Source organism: Lathamus discolor, chromosome 5, assembly GCF_037157495.1.
Source record: "Lathamus discolor isolate bLatDis1 chromosome 5, bLatDis1.hap1, whole genome shotgun sequence".
NCBI lineage: Eukaryota > Metazoa > Chordata > Aves > Psittaciformes > Psittacidae > Lathamus > Lathamus discolor.
In genome coordinates, this window is record NC_088888.1 from 27,244,171 (window position 1) to 27,262,946 (window position 18,776).

Sequence of the window (18,776 nt, forward strand, 5' to 3'; positions counted from 1 at the left end):
AAAACTTTTTTTTTTTTTTTCCCCTTAATTTCCTCACCGGGCATCTCAGCTTCTGTTTAAATAAATGATAATGTGAGCCTCATTTTCCCAGAGAAAAGTCTGTGTTGCATATTACCTCAGCATACAAAAAGCCTCAAACAAAAACCCAACAAAACGCACACCACCACCCACCCCTCTCCTCTCCCCGCTCCCTCCCTCCCCCCAAAAAAGCCAAGCCAACCGAAAACAAAACCAAAAAAGATTTTTAGGTAATACATCTGAAATGTTGCTTGCGATGTCAGAGGCCTTCAGGGTGGTAACTGCCTGCAAATTTTTAACTTGAAGGGATGAGGTGCTGCAGGCTTCAGAAGGTAGCCTGTGTGCAACAGGTGGAATGAAAATGAATCTGAAGTGTCTGGATGTAGGCATGTAACCAGGGCAGTGTTTGCTGGGAGAAGTAGTGGTGGTACCAACTGATGTATCATGAAAGGCTGTGCCTCTGTGAAAGTGTCTTTTTTGCTAAATAGTGATATATGTTAGATTAAAAAAAGTTACATAAGGAAGTTAAAAATAATTTTCCAACAATCCAGCTTCCATTGCAAGATGTACTGTGGCTAGACAGAGTTTATAGATGCAGGCTGTGCAAGCTGACTTTTCTCTTACTCAGTTAAAAGTGGTGGCCCCTTACTCAATGGACTTTGTTAAATTAGCAAATGATACATATAGCTATACATAGCTCACTCTTTTTTTAATGTATGGAAATTAGAAAAATGGTGAAGTGTTGCTGAAGTAGGATGTGGAATCAAGCTGTTTCAGGGATCTGGTTTTCATTTAATATGCAGTGTGATCTTTGTTCAAAGCCAGGCACCAGCAAAACCATTAATTCTCATTTCCAGGACTACAGATAAAAGTCATGTTGTCTACTGCTGTTCCTGTTTTTTACTCTGATCTTTAGGTGGCAGTACAGTAACACAAAAAAAGGTCTTGTGCTTGACATTGATTTAGTGTTTTAACAATCTTCTTATATATAACATCAATGCTTGAGGCTTTGTACTGTGAAGTGTAATTTTATATTTACTTTTGTCTCCCAGTGTTGTTGGATGCAGCTTTTGGCTGGGTGAGAAGTGCTGGGTGAGCCAGAAGATGCGTAATGGTGTGCAGAATATGTCATTTCTGGATTGCCTGCTGAGAGGCAGCATAGTATGACCAGGATTTGGGTTCACAGACTTGCTAAAGTGCTGCCTTACTCTATGATCTTGGATGAGTCCTTACAGCGAGGGTCTGAGGTACCCAAGCAGGGTAGGGATGGCTGCTGGGGGCAGAGTTTGCTGCTCTGATTCAGAGAGGAAAGCTCATCTAGTGCAGTAGTTGTGCTTAGTCTTATCTCAATTGAAGTGAATATTACTGCAGTTTTCAAATACTGAAAAGTTTAGATATACATAATATATATGTAATCCTGTATTTTCTAAAGAACATGTTCATATGATTTTTTTTAATAGAAGATGAGGCCAAAATATTATGCTGTAACTGGTTTAATACAATACCATAGCTGTTTCGAATTATATTCCATTAGCAATTAAAAAAACCCCAAACAACTGCCCTGAAATAGGATACCTAGTAAAGATTTGCTTTGAAATAGAAATTCTGAAAAAGAAGAAAAGTGTGGACTCTCTTTCTGTGGAAGCAGTATCTTAAGAGAACTTGACATTGTGTTGCATGATGGTATGCTCTATGCAACAGGGTACCCAGTTTGCTATAGAATAGGAGTCAAAATGAGGGTGAAAATCAATCACACCTTTGGTGTTTGTTTGATTTTCACAAAATATTTGTGTGATGGGTTGTATTTACAAGAATTCACTGCAAGAAAACTTAAGTTCTGGGTGACGCTTGAGATCAAGCAGAACAAACTTTATAGAGTCTCTGTCACAAAGAAGGAAAAAGAGGCAACACTAGGCTATTTCCAAATGCCTTTAAAGAAGAGACACTTAAGAAAAGTAAATATTTGAAGGTAGGTAATGTACAACATTGCTATACAGACTATGAAATAGAAGACATAAGTGTTACTTGTTCGGGTTAGGTCAGAGGTTCAGACTTGGGTAGTGGGATAACAGGAAGTATGAATGTGTTTTTCTGTGACTGCAGATTTTGTAAACTTACCTAGAGAGAGGAAAAGCATCTAAGTTAGCACTGTTGGAAAGGTAGCCATGACAGCAGACTCTACTGCTGTATGGGAAATATAACCAAGAATTTGGTTGATAGTTGGCCAATTAAAAAGTGCTAAACACAGGCCAGCAAGCATATGATCTTTTCTCTCCCTCACCTGGCTTAATAATAGCCAAATGGACACACCTTTGCGTTCAGTACTGTGTCTTCAGCATAGACTCTTAAATTAGCTGCTGGTTTATATTGCTGTTATTAATAATAACAGTAATTTATTATCATAATCATGAAGGTTGGCATATCATTGTTAAAGTATGGAGTGTCTAGGTTAATGGTATTCTGAAGGTACAAAAATACCACTACGTTAAAACCAGGGTGTGGAATATTTTGAGTAGAGCGAAGCACAGGGTGCGATTCAGAAAGCAAGTAATGAAGGGGGTGGCTGTGATTGCGTGATCCTTCATAGCACTGTGACCCTGGCTTGGACTAGTGCAGCTCTGCCTAACCACAGCTAGCTCTCAACCCTCCAAATGTATCTCTTTCACACTGCAATTGGGAGGTCAAGAGACAAGAGGAGGTCATTATTTTGGCTCTGTAGCAGTGGGGATTTCTCCATGAAGGTGCAATTATTCACCAACAAACCTATGATGCTTCCTTAAGGGCCAAAGAGTCTCTGCTAGCACAGCGCCTGAATTCGGCTGCTTCCAGCTGTGCTGGGTGTTTAGGTGGTGGTCACTAACGGATGCTCTTTCTTTATGTGGATAGAAGTTTAACATATATGAGACTTCCAGTAATGCATGGGGCTATAAAATCCACGTCTCCTCATTTATCTCTGAAAAATACTTCTGTTGCTGATTAATATAGACAAAGCTTTAAAACTATGCTAGCTTCTTGAAAACATACAGTTTTGTTGCTCTAGGTGTTCCTGGTATACTTGTATTTTAATAGAATGGTTTGGGTTGGAAGAGGCCTTAAAGATCATCTGGTTCCAACCCCCCTGCCTTGGGCAGGGATACCTTCCACTAGACCAGGTTGCTTAAAGACCCATCCAGACTGGCCTTGAACAGTTCCAGGGATGGAGCAGCCACAGCTTCTCTGGGCAACCTGTGCCAGTGCTTCACCAATCTCCCAGGGAAGAATTTCTTCCTAATGTCTAATCTAAATCTGCCCTCTCTGGGCTGAAAGCCATTTTGTTCTACACTTATACTGAAATGTGGAAAACTAGTATTTGATGATACGTTCTTTGGCGGTTAACTTTCCATCAATTCTTATCAAATGAAGATTGAGATGGATTATAGTTATAATTTTTAGATATAAAATGATATGAACATTTTATAGTTTATAGAAAAAGTACTTGCTTTTTGTTTGTTTGATTAGTAGACTATTGTATTTTCATGATTGTTAGTAGACTGGAATAACAAGGTTTTTAAAACTCCTCAGACTTCTATAAAAAATAATTCTCAGACTTTCCACATAAATAATGTTGGTCCATATGACATTGGAGACTGTGTCTATAAGGAGCAGGTAAGTTTCTGTGCTTCCCAGGTAGGATAATCCTGGAAATTGTATGCTATAACTTGATGTAGCATTTCTGACTAATCAGCAGTGCAATTGCAGGTGCTGTGGTCTCTTGATGTATTTCATTTTGTGTGAGGTAAGGGCAAAGCATGTGAAAAAAAACTGTACATGAGAATGAAATATACGAAGTGTAAGAATTTCAGGTTCCAAGTAGATGTGTGAGAAAGCTTCCCAATTGCACACCACCACCAGAAATGTTTCCGTACCTGACTAATAACCGAAAAAAAGTAGCTTTTTCCCAAGAAAATACCCTCCCTCCCCCACATCATTTTGCTGTGATACTGAAGGTTGAAGCAACCTTACAAAGAGCAGGATAGAAATACTTTTTTCTGTCCTTGTGCCAGCTGGAGTCATAGTTGAAGTGGCTCCCAGGCTGCTGTCCTATGCTGCCAGAGAAATCTTCTGCAAGAAAGAGTGAAGAGAATAGTCCATTGGCTGTGCTTTCCTGGAGTATCTCCTCAAGTGAAGGCCTTGAACATTCTTAGCTGGAGGAGTAAAGCCTGTAGTAGAAGTTGGAGTCCATCTCCTATTCCTTTTGCTCAGGGTCAAATTGAAGGTGGGAAAGGAGGAAGCTCTGTCATTCAGAATAGCATTCATAAGTTGTTCTGGCCTGCCCATTGATCTGGTTTGCCTTCCTCACAGCCCCTGTTAGGTTGGTCAGGAGTTTCCTGTGTTGCTGTTAGGAATATCTCTTGATAGGTGTTCACTGTTTCTTTCTCTTTGTTTTGTAATGTAATTCAGGTTCTCTTTGCTGTAAACCTTCTCTCTCCTTTCTATTGCACAGTATTTCGATCCTTGTGCCATGCTTTCTTAGATGCTCTGGGCTTGCTTTAGCAAGTTGTGGGTCCTTTCCTATCTTCTTCCCTTCCCCCCCTGCCTTGTGGTCTCAAGGCTGCTGCTAATGCCTTCTGCTGCCAACTTGGATTTGCCCATCTTAAAAACAGAAGAAATAGAAAAAGGAGAGGCATTGTTAAAAATAGATTCTCCCAGGTCAAGTGTTTATTGCTGTGCTGTCATTTATGGAAAATGAAAATATAAGTTTAGTCTCTACGGTCTCACCATGTTGTGATTTTTGTGTTTACAATTTTCATGCTTATACTGCTCTGTAGCTTGAAAGATATTAGATCAAAATTGTTGTCAAGCTGTGACTGACAATGTCAGTTGCAGGCATCTTGCAAATTCTAGTGAATTTAGGCTTTACTGTATTTGCAGTCCACACCTGATATTATGTCTTCTGCATTGTGCAGTCCATAATATTAATGCTTTAAAATATTAATATGTTTTGCATGAATGTTCTTTGCTTGTGGTAAATGATACAGCCATGAAAATAAGTTTCTGAATTGGATTATCTTTAGTATGCATTTTCTTAGGGTGAATTGTAATTGTGTAAGCACAAAATGAAAATTAGCGCTACAAGGGAAGACAGAAGTTATTAAAATATGGGTAACTTCTAGCTAATGTAATATGTAATGGCATAATTAGTTTCAGATATTTCCAAAAAAAAGTTTTTAATCTTGTGCAAGTTGCTGAAAGTTTTACACAGTGTTAGGGAATTTATTGTTTAAATTCTTTAAGAACTATTAATGATACCTTGTCGATAGGGATTGGAATTCATTAATTGTTAGTGGTTGCTTCCATCGTGGCTGTACTTCAAAGGCACTATATGCTTTGACTGTATCGTGTATAGGACGATGCTGTTTTCCTTTGGAGAATTTAGCTTTCTTCAGAACTAGTTACAACAGCTGTTCTGAATGATTCAAAATTATATAGGTAAGGCTTATACAATTTTTAGCATGCGTCTTCATCTCACTTATTTGTGTTTTGAAGTGGGGCATAGATATGCATGACAACCTGCCTGATGTGCTGGCTAGGAGCTGCTGAAAGGGCAGGTATTCTTACTGCCCCTCTGAGTCCTTGCTCTCCTTCCTGCATGCTCCTTCTGCTTCTCATTTGCAGCTTTACTGCTTATCTGATGTATGATATACCAAATAATATAATAAGTATATAATACATCAGTTTGTATGATAAGTATATCAGAGAGATAAACTGTCAAAACCCATCCTTTACCAGTATATAAAAATCTTTAAGTGCCCTTGAATCAATTACTGCTGGGGTGAGAAAAGAGCTGAAGTGACCATTGAAGGGCTGTCAAGGTCAGACAATCAGGGTTATGCCTTCTGCTAGTAGCTAGCTTTTAGTCTGCTGTAGCTAAAATTGCAACCTTAAAAAGAGCACTTGGGGGGAATTGAAAAAGAGTAAATTTAGATTAGACGTTAGAAAATAATGTATTACCTTATGGGTGGTGAGACACTGAACAGGCTGCTCAAAGAAGTTGTGGATGCCCCATGCCTGGAATTGTTTAAGGCCAGATTGGATGGGGGTTTCAGCAACCTGGTGTAGTGGAATACTGCTCCTTCGCTGGGGAAGGTTTGCCCAGGCATTCGTGTAGGGTTTGTGTGCTGCCTGCACAATCAGGTTTCTTCATTCAAAAGAAAAAAGCAAGTGTGTTGAGGACTTGTTAGCTGTGATTAGGAGTAGTTGTGATGTAGAAGTGCAGAACAAAAGATCATCATTGAGAAAGAAGGGAGGGTGGGGGAGGTGGGGTGTAAAACCACTCATCAACTGTAAACCCTTCCTTACAATTGAAATGAATATAGCTCATTATTACGCTTTAATTCAAATGGATCATTCAACTGCTAAGAGATTGTGCTTGTGACCTAAAAAGGCATTTTTTTTGTGGTGGTGGCATTCTTGGTAGTGGGAAGGATTATGGTAGAATAGGGGGAGAGAAATTGCCTTCAAGGAGGAGAGAGATTCATCTCAGGAAATATTGAGCATGAAATAAACTATGTATGTTTCCTGTGTAAAATCTTGGTTCAGTGTATTTCATGCTTTTCAAATACCAGAAACTTGGTTTTGTTTATTTGTCAAGAAAAGCTTGAAGGGGGCTTCCCTTAAATAAGGGTTCAAGCTGGAGTGCCTTCCTGTTTGGTTTGTTCTGGTTTGTAGCACTACTTTTTCCCTGATCAGAAAAACTATAGCTCTTTGTCTTGCTGTGGCCTGGCTCCTATTTTCCATCATAGAAATAGAGCTTGCATCTCCTTCTGAGGTAAGTGCTGTACTGAAGAACACTTGCCATGTAGAAAAGTATATATCATAAATTTTACCTCTTCCATTTCTATGCAACTTGTCCATATGTAAAGAGTAAATTCAAGTACTGCTTTGCAGATGATTGTGCTAGGAATCTTTACTGAATATTGTATGTGTTGAGAAAAGGTTGTGCAAGTGCTCTACAGTTTGATTTCCTCTGAAAAAAATGAGATTTTTTTTTATCAGTCTTTGGATCCAGATATTCAGAGCATTATGTGAGTACTGATGTGGGTCTTTACTGCTCACTTTGATTTCTATGATGCATTGACTGCAAGCCCTCTAGCTGTTGAAAGTATCTTAGTCCAGATTTCTGAAGAACCAAAACTAGACTAAAGATTAAAAAGAAAAGTTGAAGTGGCACAGAAAGCCACTTCAGAGATTTAGGTTCATAAGTGTCTATGTTTTAGCAAATTAGACTGGCTCCTCAGCTATTTACATATTTTATCCACTTGTCATATTAAAACTGTCTTACTAGTTGTACTGCGGTGCAACAGATGGAATAGCTGTGAAAACAATTTCTTAAAATACTCTATGAAACTCAACATGTGATGATAGATTTATCTGAAGTTTTTGCCCCAGGACAAAGAGAAGCTATGCAGTAATCCACACAAGATATATATGGCATCAAGTGTAGAACAGACATAGCAATTAAATGTATTTCATCTTTACTAACGTCTATTACAGAATTATTTTTTTTTTGTAAAGACTATTTGTTTGTTTTGGTGTGGGTTTTTTTGGGGGGGTTGGGTTTTGGTTTGTTTTTTTTTTTTTTCAAAATAAGCACAGAATAGTATCTCTTACTCTAAGAATGTCCCTTTCTGTGTCTGAGACAGGAGATGAATTATGTTGAGGAGCACTAAGAGTGACAGGTCAGGCTTAATAATATCAGGAGAGTTATAAAGGCTCTTGGTTAGCAATCCAGTTATTGAAACAAGTTAATCTTTACACTTCTAATACATACCTTGTATTTTATTAGACATGCATTCGGTCTGTATATCGCTCATATGTGGGTTTTGCTGCAACTTAAAATAGCCTTTCTTGCTTTGGCAGTCATTTTGATTGAATTATACTGTTTTACGTGGTTAGTGCCTTATTGTGTGTTCTGGTAAGGCAAAGCTACTTAAAATGGATTTTTAATGAAACTCTGTAAAGAGCGTGGACATGCTGAGCACTGTAAAACATTGCAAGACAATCATACCCCTCTAAGGACTTGTGGAAATCTGGGGTGGGATTGTTTTACTGGACACACCTTTCTGCTGAAAAGTGTGCTGACTGGAGAATCCTGTTTTTATGGCCCATGCAATTTGCCAGATCAGAATATTACGGTGCTAGACCATACGGCGGTTCCTTCTAGCTTCAAAAGCGGTGAAACTTGCGTGTTCTAGGCCAAGAAAAGTGTGTTTGTGTGTTAAAAAAGCAGCTTAACTATAACCATTGAGGAACAGAAAATGGGCCAGTGGAATCTGAATTGCAGCAGACTAAGGAAAACACTGGTGTGAAAAATTGTTTACCTGAGGTGGACTCAGGAGACATAACCTAGAGAGCTGCTCTAAGCAGAAGGGATGTTAAATATTTCTGGCAAAAGCTGGTTGTAAACAAAAGAATATCTCAGTTTTTTAATGTACGGGTCTTCTATGGGTGATACTGTGATATAATTCACTTACCAAATTGAAGAGAGGATTTAGCAGATGGAAGCTCATGTAATGACATATATATGGTATGAAGGGTTATGAGACATACCTTCTGATTTTTGTATGTATTTATAAAAAAATCTCAGATTTTGAAAGGTGAGACCTACAGTCCTTATTTTCCCTTAAAGTTACAAGGCTACGGTCCCTCTGTGTGACTCATGTAAGAGTTAAAAAGAATGAAGGGGAAGTGGAAAATACAGGTCTGGGAAGAGATTTGTAATTTCTGCACAATATTTGAATTTCCTGAGGTTAAAAAGCTTCTTGAGATGGTAAAAGCATTAAATGAAAAGTATTTCTTAATGGAAAAGCTCTCTAAGATCTTGTATGCAAATGCACATGGAGGGAACTGCAGTTTTGGCTGGGCAGCAGAGTTGTGTCTTTGTATTTGGCCATGAGAGCTGTGGGACAGGAACACCAATACTAGACATGGAGCTGGGGAGCCTGTGGCTTTTTGCAAGGTGGCATCAGGGTGGTTACACTGCCTGATGGTGGAAGAGTGCATAGGTATCATTGTCTGCTCCAATGTACATCAGTATTACCTGCAACTCTGAATATCCTGTTTCAAAGCTGTTTCTAGCCTTTTACCATGTTCTTGAGTCTCAGAAGGAATTGAATTATTAAAAGACACATTCTGCCTTTGAACAGGTAGCTCTCATCGATGTTGGTGTTTCATGTACACAGACTGTAGTGGTGTTTGGCTTTCGGGGGTGGGGGAGCTGGTATAGGACTCTGGTCTCTTTGGCTGCATTCCGTCTCTTATTAATCTGCTTTGAGGCAGATGAAATAATTTACAGAACTCCCAAGTGCTTCAGAAAGAACTGTGGACCCAAAATCCTTGTCCATAGAGATTGCCTTGGGAGTTGTGACTTTTGGAATACATCTGCTCAGAACAGCTGTAGTTTTGTAGTGTAGACTTACTAATTTTTAATTTTCATATGTCCTTTTTAACTTCACCCTATGGAGTCTTATAAGCTGTAACTATCTGTGCATGTACTGTTTTATGACCCTTCTAGTTAGGACTGCTTGAAAAGCACGTATTTGGTACTTATTCTCATATGTTCATACAGGCTTTAATTACAGAATTAGTTGATACTAAAAAGGACTTTATTAATAGCTGTGTGTTATTAATGGAAAGATTATGCTTACTTTTCTGCTCAACAGCACATAAGCTTTCAGTATCAGCTTTAAAAATGGCCTTTGTTGGGACATCTCAATGTCAATCTATTTTATAGCTGGAAGGTAACAATATTTTTAAATACTCATTTTATTTTCCAGATACAGAGTTACCTGCACTGAATGTTTACCTCTCTCCCTTTTGCTGTAAATTCTTCGAGGCATGAAATAGCTTGCCAGTTGTCTCTTATGCTCATAAGTTAATAAATGGTTATGAGTTTATCGCAGATAATAATTTAGCTGCATCCGTAAGGCATGCGTAAGCTCATTGTGTAGAATTTTTGCCTTAAGACAATGTTTAATCAGTGGTTGTAGTTTTAGTAATGTCATACCAGGCTGTGCTTTACCCAGCTGTTTGCAGCAGAAACCTCCTCCTCCTCTGCTATCCTGCCTCATTCTGCAAGCAGATGAGGTTAGAAATTTTTCTCAGGTTTGAAATGCTTCCAATTTTGCCACAAACTTTTAGCAGCTTTTAGTAGAGCAGGTGTTTTAGCTTTATCTTCTTATGAGTCCTTTTTATTTGTTCCGACTGGAGGAAATAAATGACCTCTAGTTTTTCCCAAGCTTATACCTATGAAGTTAAGTATGTCTTTGATGTGTGTATGTCTTGTGTGCTGCTGCTGGGGATATGAGTTCACAACTGCGAACAGAAAATCTCTGAGGACTCACTGCTGCAATTATCTCCTATCAGAATTTCTAATAAAGAGAGAATAAGGTTTTATTTTTTTAACTCGTATGTCTCTTAGAATTAGTAATTTCCAAAAATGCAAAAGAAATCTCACCACATGAAATATGTGTGTGCTGGTTAGTTAGTACGTATGTTAGTACGTGCTGGTATGAGGAGTCATGCCTTTATTTCAAGATTTGCTTTTCTGTATGATTGTTTTACAACACTTAAGTGTTTTATATGTGAGGAGAGGTTGGTTTGTGGGTTTTGTTGTTGTTTGGTTGGTTTTTTGTTTTTAAGCCTGGTAATATAGTTAATAAAAACCTAATGTGACTAAAATAAGAAAAATGCAAACAATAGGGAAAAACGTTTTTATACCTGGAAATGAAATTTTAAAAGAAGAAAAAAGAGAAGCCTTAATAAAGGGCATCATTGCATACTTATTGTGTTTGTTGCTTTTTTTTTTGTAAGTCTGGATAGTTACAAGTTTTTTTCTGAGACTTTTTTTTTTTTTTCTTTTTTAAGTCTGGAAACTTAAAAAATATGTCTGGAGAAAGCCTGACTTAGAACAACTTTGTCTTGTTTCTGGAATTAGCACTTTGGTTTGTTTCTAGAATAAGCTTCACAGAAGAGCTATCCAGGAAAAAAAATACTTTTCTATGTCGGACATAAACACTATTCTGTTTGCCTTTTTTTTTTTCCCCTCTTTTTTTCCCCTTAAGCAACATTTTTAATTGCATTTGTCTTTTCCCCTAAACTTGCGTGAAATACTCAGCACTGAAAAAGTTAATAGGACTAAAAAGATTTAGTAGTGTACTCAGGTTTTTTAATTGCGTGCTCAGTTTCACCATAAAGATGCTCCCTGAAAAGATTAATGCCAAGCACAGAAACAGTATTTAGGTAGGGGGTAACAACATGTTGTAAATGTGCATAATGAATTAGAAACTACCTTTAAAGGTTATGAATGGCAGATTTGTCCAAAACACTCTTAAGCAGTTCTCATTTTTTGGCTGTCTTATATAGAAGCCACCAGTTCAGTTTTGCTTAACTTGTAGTTTAAAAGTGTACGTGAGTCTAATCTGTACGAATTAGTGATTCGGAAATTGCCCTTTTCGTTTTGCATAGGGAAGACTGAATATTTACATATGGTACTCACATTTGCAGTTTTGAGCTATTGGAGTGTTTTTAATCACATCAGAAATGTAGACTGCAAATGGACTGTGTTGGGGAAGAGAAAAGCATTCCACAAACATCAGTATGTTGTTACCACATATTGGATATGATTAATATATTGTGTGTATAGTAAAGGGACCTGTCCCATTAGCAGATAGATAATTTGTTTGGTGTTTTTTGGTTTTTTTAATTACTTAAAAAAAGGCAAAATAGCAAATGAAGTCTGTCTACCTACTTGTAAAATGGCCAGCTGCAAGAAAAGCAAGTGAAAACCGCCAAAGTAAAATTAACTACAGCTTGATCATGCTTTAGTCTTATTTTCTAGGCAGCCAAAGTGCGGTTGTGTATCTCTTTCCGAGACAATAGGAGCTGGTGCTCTACAACAGTAATTTTGATTGATGCTTTCCACATGCCTCAGCTACCCTGAAATTTGAAGTTATCCTTTATTTTGGAGATGTTTTTGCAGTTGTAAACTGCAAAATTTTTCAGTGAGTTTTAGGTTTATAGCCCTCTCTTCTTTCCCTCCCTGTGAATGCAAGGTCTGACCTTAGGGGGTGTGGAGGTGTATCCACTTCAGTTGAAGTGAACAGACATTGAATATAAGGTGCAGGAGATGCATCATCATGTAGGAATAAGCTGTTTTACTGCATTTGTGACCTAATCAGGATTTGAACTCAAGTTTCAGGAAATGAATGCTTACTCTTGCTATTTCATTCCATAAAATGCTGCAGTGAATTAGAAAATTTTAATTCAAGAGTACATGGGAACTCAGAACATCTGTTGTAGCACTGGTGAAATGTGTATTTCACATGCCTGGCACAAGCAGAATAAGTCTTTAGATCTTCATATATTTTGGTACTGCATTTTTATTTAGCTCCTTTAACTTTTTGCTTTTCCCTCTCAAATTTTTCCTAAATTATTTGCAGAAGACCTGAAACAGTAAGCCTGCAGCACTTTTTAGGACCATAGGATTATTAAACAACTAATTTTCTGAAGTTACTTCTGGTTAAAACTTAGGCTATAGATTTGGATTTTGAAGCTTAGAAAGTTGAGGTTTAATTTTAAAACCTGACTTACACATATGATGCATATTCAAGGAAAGTGTGCTTGTTTTTTTTTTTTCCTGATCTTGTGAACTATTCTGTATAACATTGTGATGCAAGATGTTTATCACTCTCGATATCCAAAGACATTAGTTTGTTTCTCTGAATGTTTGTATATTAAATAACCAAATACTAAGATGTTTTCATAATGGAAGAGTTTATCTGTTTATAGCTTCAGATCCCCCTCCCCCCCTTTTTTTTGTTTTCTAACAGCAAGTGAAGGTTTTGATAAGTTATATTTTTTTAGTGTTGATGCGGTTGTATTTAAATCTCTTTGTTACTTCCTCATGATCAATGCCATCCTATGACACTGGGTGGCTGACTTTTTCTGGAGATTAGCTCTGCAAGATTACACAAAAACACCCAACCCAGCTTGGGAAAGAACAGAAATTTCAAACCAGAAAAATGAGGAGGGAGTCCAATCTTGTTCATTTTGTAAGGCAGGGTTGGTTCCTTGTAGAATTACGGCATCAGCTAGGTTGGAAAGGACCTTTGATATCAGCAAGTCCAACTGTTACCCTAGGACTGACAAGTCCACCACTAAATCATGTCACTAAGGGCCTCATCTACACAGTTTTTGACATTTCCAGGGATGGTGATTCCCCCACTTCTCTCAGCAGCCTGTTCCAGTGCCTGACAAACCTTTTGGTGGAGAGATTTTTCCTAATATCTACTCTAAACCTTCCCTGGCGCAGCTTGAGGCTGTTTCCTCTTGTTCTATTGTTACCTGGGAGAAGAGATCAGCCACCAGATGAGCCACAAGAGATCAGTGTCTGATCTTGTGTTCAGACACTCACTGGCTTTAATCTTCAGGTTCTCCCCTAGATGTATGCACACCCTCAGTGCTTGTGGTTATCTTTCCGGCAGATGAGGAAGCATATTCAACACTGAAATGCAAAGTTATCTTCAAATGATAGATCTGTTTTATTGGAAATTATGTAGTTTAGTGTGAACAATGAATATGGGCCACTATGAGGCTAGAAGAGGCTCAGTTTTAGAGGTCTAAAATTGGGAACCAGTCTTTTATTTCTAGTGCTGGACTGTTTAAAACTACTTTTGTTGACACTAGCTGTACTCGAGCTCTGTATGTGTCTAAAATAATTACTTGCTTGGTCTGGCTGTTGATGCTTGATGCATTTGATGTTACTCTGTCAGCCAAGAAATGAAATTGCTAATGAGAAACAAAATGACTGTGAAGAGCTGAGAGCATGAAGGTTGAGTCAGGCTCTGAAAAAGCTGTGCACATTCTGCTTAAAACCCCCATAACAATACAGAGCTCTGTTTGAATATATGATGCAGAATAGAAAATGTACCTATGCTGTTACTATATGGAAGGAATAACAGGTATATCTGTGACCTGGAAAAAAATAATCCAGACTGTGTATTTTATTAAGAAAATATTGTGTGGTATAGCCGCCTTCCACATTCAGCTGTAACAGGCTGTGCACAAAACCTATCTATATCAGCTGCAGTTGCTATGAATAACAGTATGTTTTACATCATCCGTCTCTATGTGATCATTTCTGCAATCTTAGAATTTTCTGTGAAATGGTTTTGTTGGCTGAGAATTAATTTAAAGCATACAGAGTGTAGTGGAACAGTTATCTGGTCATCTGGCACACACTTGCAGAAGGGAAGATCTGATGAAAAAAAGACTGCCAGCTGTTTTTCTTTCTGCTGTCAGCTTTCTTTCATATGTGTATGAATTTTAAGGGAGTTGAACTTTACAAAAGTTCCGTCTCAACTTCTGCCAGAGTCAATTCAGTGTCATATCTGGTTAAAGATGTTCTTTCTTCATGGTTGTCTTACATACCAGATGGAAAAAAAAAAAATTGCTAGTATGCCGTAGAGAAGGACAGAGCTTTTACTTTAGTTTAGTTTTGCAATTCAGGGCCATTTTCAGTCCTGCAGCAACATTTTCCTCAGACTAGTTTGCATCATGAAACAAAAGATGACTTGACATCACGTATTCTTCAGCTATTCTGTGGTAACAAGAAACATCCTATTCTGCTGAAAAAATACATGACAAAAACCCAGTAACAATTTGGGTGAGGGGCGTATGTAGTAAGTTACAAGGGGGAAGAGTACTTCTCAGCTGTTAATGCATTCTGCAAGTGTAGGAGAAACTAGATGAAAATAATGCAAAAGCAATCTTGTTTGTAAACAAAATGAGATATTTTTAAAAGGGAATGTGCCTGGCTTCTTAAGGAAATTATTTTTTGTGAGCCAGGGGCCTGCAGAAGAGAGAGCTCAGGAGCTGAAAGTTAAGGACACCATGTGATGAGTACCAATGTTGCCAATTGCCTCCACAGATGGCAGGTGAGCTTGTTTTCTGATTAGCAGGAGAATGGACTGATTTTAGTAAGCAGTGGGACACTATCCCCTGTAGAACTGTGAGAATGTCTCTTCAAAGGTGCCATTAGGCAGCATGTTAGATCATATTCTGTTTAAAAAACCTCAACCAAACAATAAACCAAGCCCCAAAAGGCAGTATATATTACTGACCTCCTGCTATACTATGCATCCTTCTGCTTCCTGTGTTCTTTAAAAGTGTGCCTTAAAGATACACAAGCCTCCCTTCCCTACCCCACTCATGTCTTAATTGGAAGTTACAGGACTGCAGTGTACACTTCACCTGTGTGCCACTCCACTGTGCTGTGTTTCAAGACTGGGTAACTTGACAAGTGAAAGCTAATTCTGCTGCTTGTCTTTTAGAACAGTGTGAACATCGGATCTGTCTTGGCTCACTGCACTGATTTCCAGTTGCCTGTAATTGCATCTGGAAATGTTTGGGAACCAGGGCAGTCAATGAAGTGAAGGTAGATTGGTGCATACCAACCCATTCCCCTCAGCAGCCTGACTGCAGTATCCTGAAATAACAGGAAGTTTTGTCTGGCCTTCAGTAATAATGCTGTGAAAAAATACACTGCAATAGATTAATGCAGGAATGACACAAAGGGAATGGTTACAGGAAAGTCTAAGAAGACCTTTCTTCTTGTTTGGGCTGTAACCAACTAGAACTAAAGAACCAGGGTATGGATCATGGCTGTGGCTTTGCAGCCCTGCAGCAGCAGCTAGTGGCCCAAAGGCAAGATTGATGGTTTTGTTCTGCTCATTCAGCTCCTGCTCCCATCAGTTGCAGTGTGGTTAAAAGCCCCAAAATTTCCCATTTTATCTCTAAACTGTATGCACAGGTAATACTGAAGAAGAAACAAGGCAAACCCTGCTTTGTTTATTAATTAGGGTATAAACTTTGGAGTTTACTTAAGTCAGATGTTGGATATGGGCTTTATGCTATGCAAACTGCCCTGTTTTTTTTTTTGTTAGTTTGTGTTTATTTTGCAAATACTTAGCTGTAGCTGATGTTGCATGGATCCCTTTTCCCCCAAGAGTCAGTTATGAATTTTTATAGTATTTTTTTATATGATTTTTTGGTAGTAGTTAATATGTCTTCTATTTTCAACTTAGTAGAATTATTATTCGAGATGCTGCTATGGTTATCATGGCCTATAGAACAATCCAAATAATTGAGATTATATGTAACTTTTCTCAAAGATTACAGTGAGCCATCCCAGACATGTATATAGTTGCAGTTCATCTGCATTCATAGTCCATCACATGTGGTGATTTTACTGGTCTGAATGATGGGCCCTGTCCCACTAGAGGAGACAGTTTTGATTTCTTCAAAACCATGTGAGTTTCTTCAACCTGGCCTTGAACACCACCATGGATAGAGCATTCACAGCCTCCCTGGGCAACCCATTCCAGTGCCTCATCACCCTTACAGTAAAGAACTTCTTCCTTATGTCCAATCTAAACCTCCCCTGTTTAAGTTTCAACCCGTTAGCCCTTGTCCTATCACTACAGTCCCTAATGAAGAGTCCCTCCCCAGCATCCCTATAGGCCCCCTTCAGGTACTGGAAGGCTGCTATGAGGTCTCCACGCAGCCTTCTCTTCTCCAGGTTGAACAGCCCCAACTTCCTCAGCCTGTCTTCATACGGGAGGTGCTCTAGCCCCCTGATCATCCTCGTGGCCCTCCTCTGGACTTGTTCCAACAGTTCCATGTCCTTTTTATGTTGAGGACACCAGAACTGCACACAATACTCCAGGTGAGGTCTCACAAGAGCAGAGTAGAGGGGCAGGATCACCTCCTTTGACCTGCTGGTCACGCTCCTTTTGATGCAGTCCAGGATAACGGCTGGCTTTCTGGACTGCAAGTGAACACTGAAGCTGTCTCAAGTTTCTTATCGATCAGCACCCCCAAGTCCTTCTCTGCAGGGCTGCTCTGAATCTCTTCTCTGCCCAACCTGTAGTTGTGCCTGGGATTGCTCCGACCCAGGAGCTGATTCAGGAGGAGCAGAAGACAAAGGTTGAAGTAGTTTTGGTAGAATAAGGTTTAAATTTCTAATAGTGTAGACTGACCAAAATTGTGTACTATGATAAGAATAGCATTTCTTTTAAAGTTGCAGTTACTCTTTTGGTGCTGTTAGGAAGTTCACTTCTAACTGTTAAATTGTGGGGTTTTCATCACTTAGCTCCCAAGCTGTTTGTCAGGTATTTGCACAATGATGCAGCCTTTATGGTGTTAGCACTGGGTTTGGTATCTGTAGCCCTCATACCATTGAGCGATGGCTGACAAGGTTTGGAGTCCCATGAGTATTTTTTGCTAGAGAAAGGATGCCTTTAGCTTGTAAGAGCAAACTTTGCTATCCAAAGATTAGAATTTCTTTTGCTATGCAACTGTTATTTCAAATATAGCTCTTCATGAAAAACCAGACTTCAGACTGTTTGTGGTTTGTGATGAAAAGCCGTCTGTTACTACAAATGGAGACATTTTCAAGGTTGTACTTATAATAGTAGGAAAAAGAGACAATTCTGCTTCAAGTTAAGTGCATTAACCCTGGGTGATTAGTGCTGGGTAATAAATTTATTCAGATTGATTATACCTGTAATTTCTTTCACTTAAAAAACTGTGTTTGAGAACATAATGATTGACTTTCTAATTGAGGTGAAATATCTAGAGTTCTTACACTGAAGCAGGATTTTTTTTCCTTGAAAGGGAGGTTTAAACTTGTAACCACTCTTTAGAGTATTTAAAATAGAGTAGTGACTATAAGAGAGAAATTTTGACAGACGCATTCTAGGCATCCCATAACTGCTGCCATCATAGTGTTAAGGTCTTCCAAGTAAATGGATACAATTCCAAGATTCATAAGCAGCCTAAAATATTTCTATATTATTTTAAAGATTGTAATGACATGTGTAATGTAATGGTGTAATGACAGTCATATGTAGACACTGGGTAGTTTTTCTGCCATATGGTCTTAGCTTATTTTCAGGAGACTTATTTTTTTATTTTGAGCAAAGTAAGTTTTGCATATGTATAAAATATTTTGTGTGCCACAGGCTTGGTAACAGTTTATTTTATAAGTGCGATTAATAAGCCCGTGTAAGTATTCTCTGCAAGGCAGATTTAAAATAAAAATCCAAGTTGGTGTTTTGTTTGTTTGTCTTCCGTGTATGGCAGATGTCTGTTGCAGGTATTCTTTGAGAATGGTCTATCTGTGATACTTAAAGCAATTTGAAAATGCCAAATATGCAAGTTTTGTCTTGTTTTCTTGTTCTAATCTTACTCTCGGTTGGTCTCAATAACTGTATCCTACATGGATTGAAATTCATGCCAGCATGGGGGTTTTCTTAAATCCTTCCTTAATTTAGGGCCCTTATGCTTTTATTTAGATTTCGTAATAGGTTTTTTTCTAGGTTTTTTTCTTAGAATATGGCTTGCATTTTGGAACACATACATCTGATTTGTTAATTAAGTTTGCAGAAGGAAATACAGTGCTACCATGTGAAGGCCTATCCTGCCAGGCACAGGGCGTGCTAAGCTCCTCTGTGTACTGCAGAGCTGTTAGGATGCACAATTTGAAATTGCTGAGATGAAACATTAGGTGGAGAAATTTGCCTGAAGGCATGCGTGTTGTTTACCTTGAGTGGGGTGGCACAGTATGCTGGCCAACTGTCTAAGTGACCATGTGTGCTGCAGCTTTGCTGTGATGGATGGTGCATGTAGCTTGGACTGGTGAGCTGCGAATGCTTGTA

The 18,776-nt window shown here is 38.5% G+C and overlaps 1 protein-coding gene across 2 annotated transcripts in view; it reads left to right on the forward strand.

The window, feature by feature from the left end:
• SMYD3 (SET and MYND domain containing 3) overlaps positions 1-18,776 on the forward strand; it is a 409,224-nt gene that overhangs the window by 1,303 nt on the left and 389,145 nt on the right. The window lies entirely within an intron of this gene.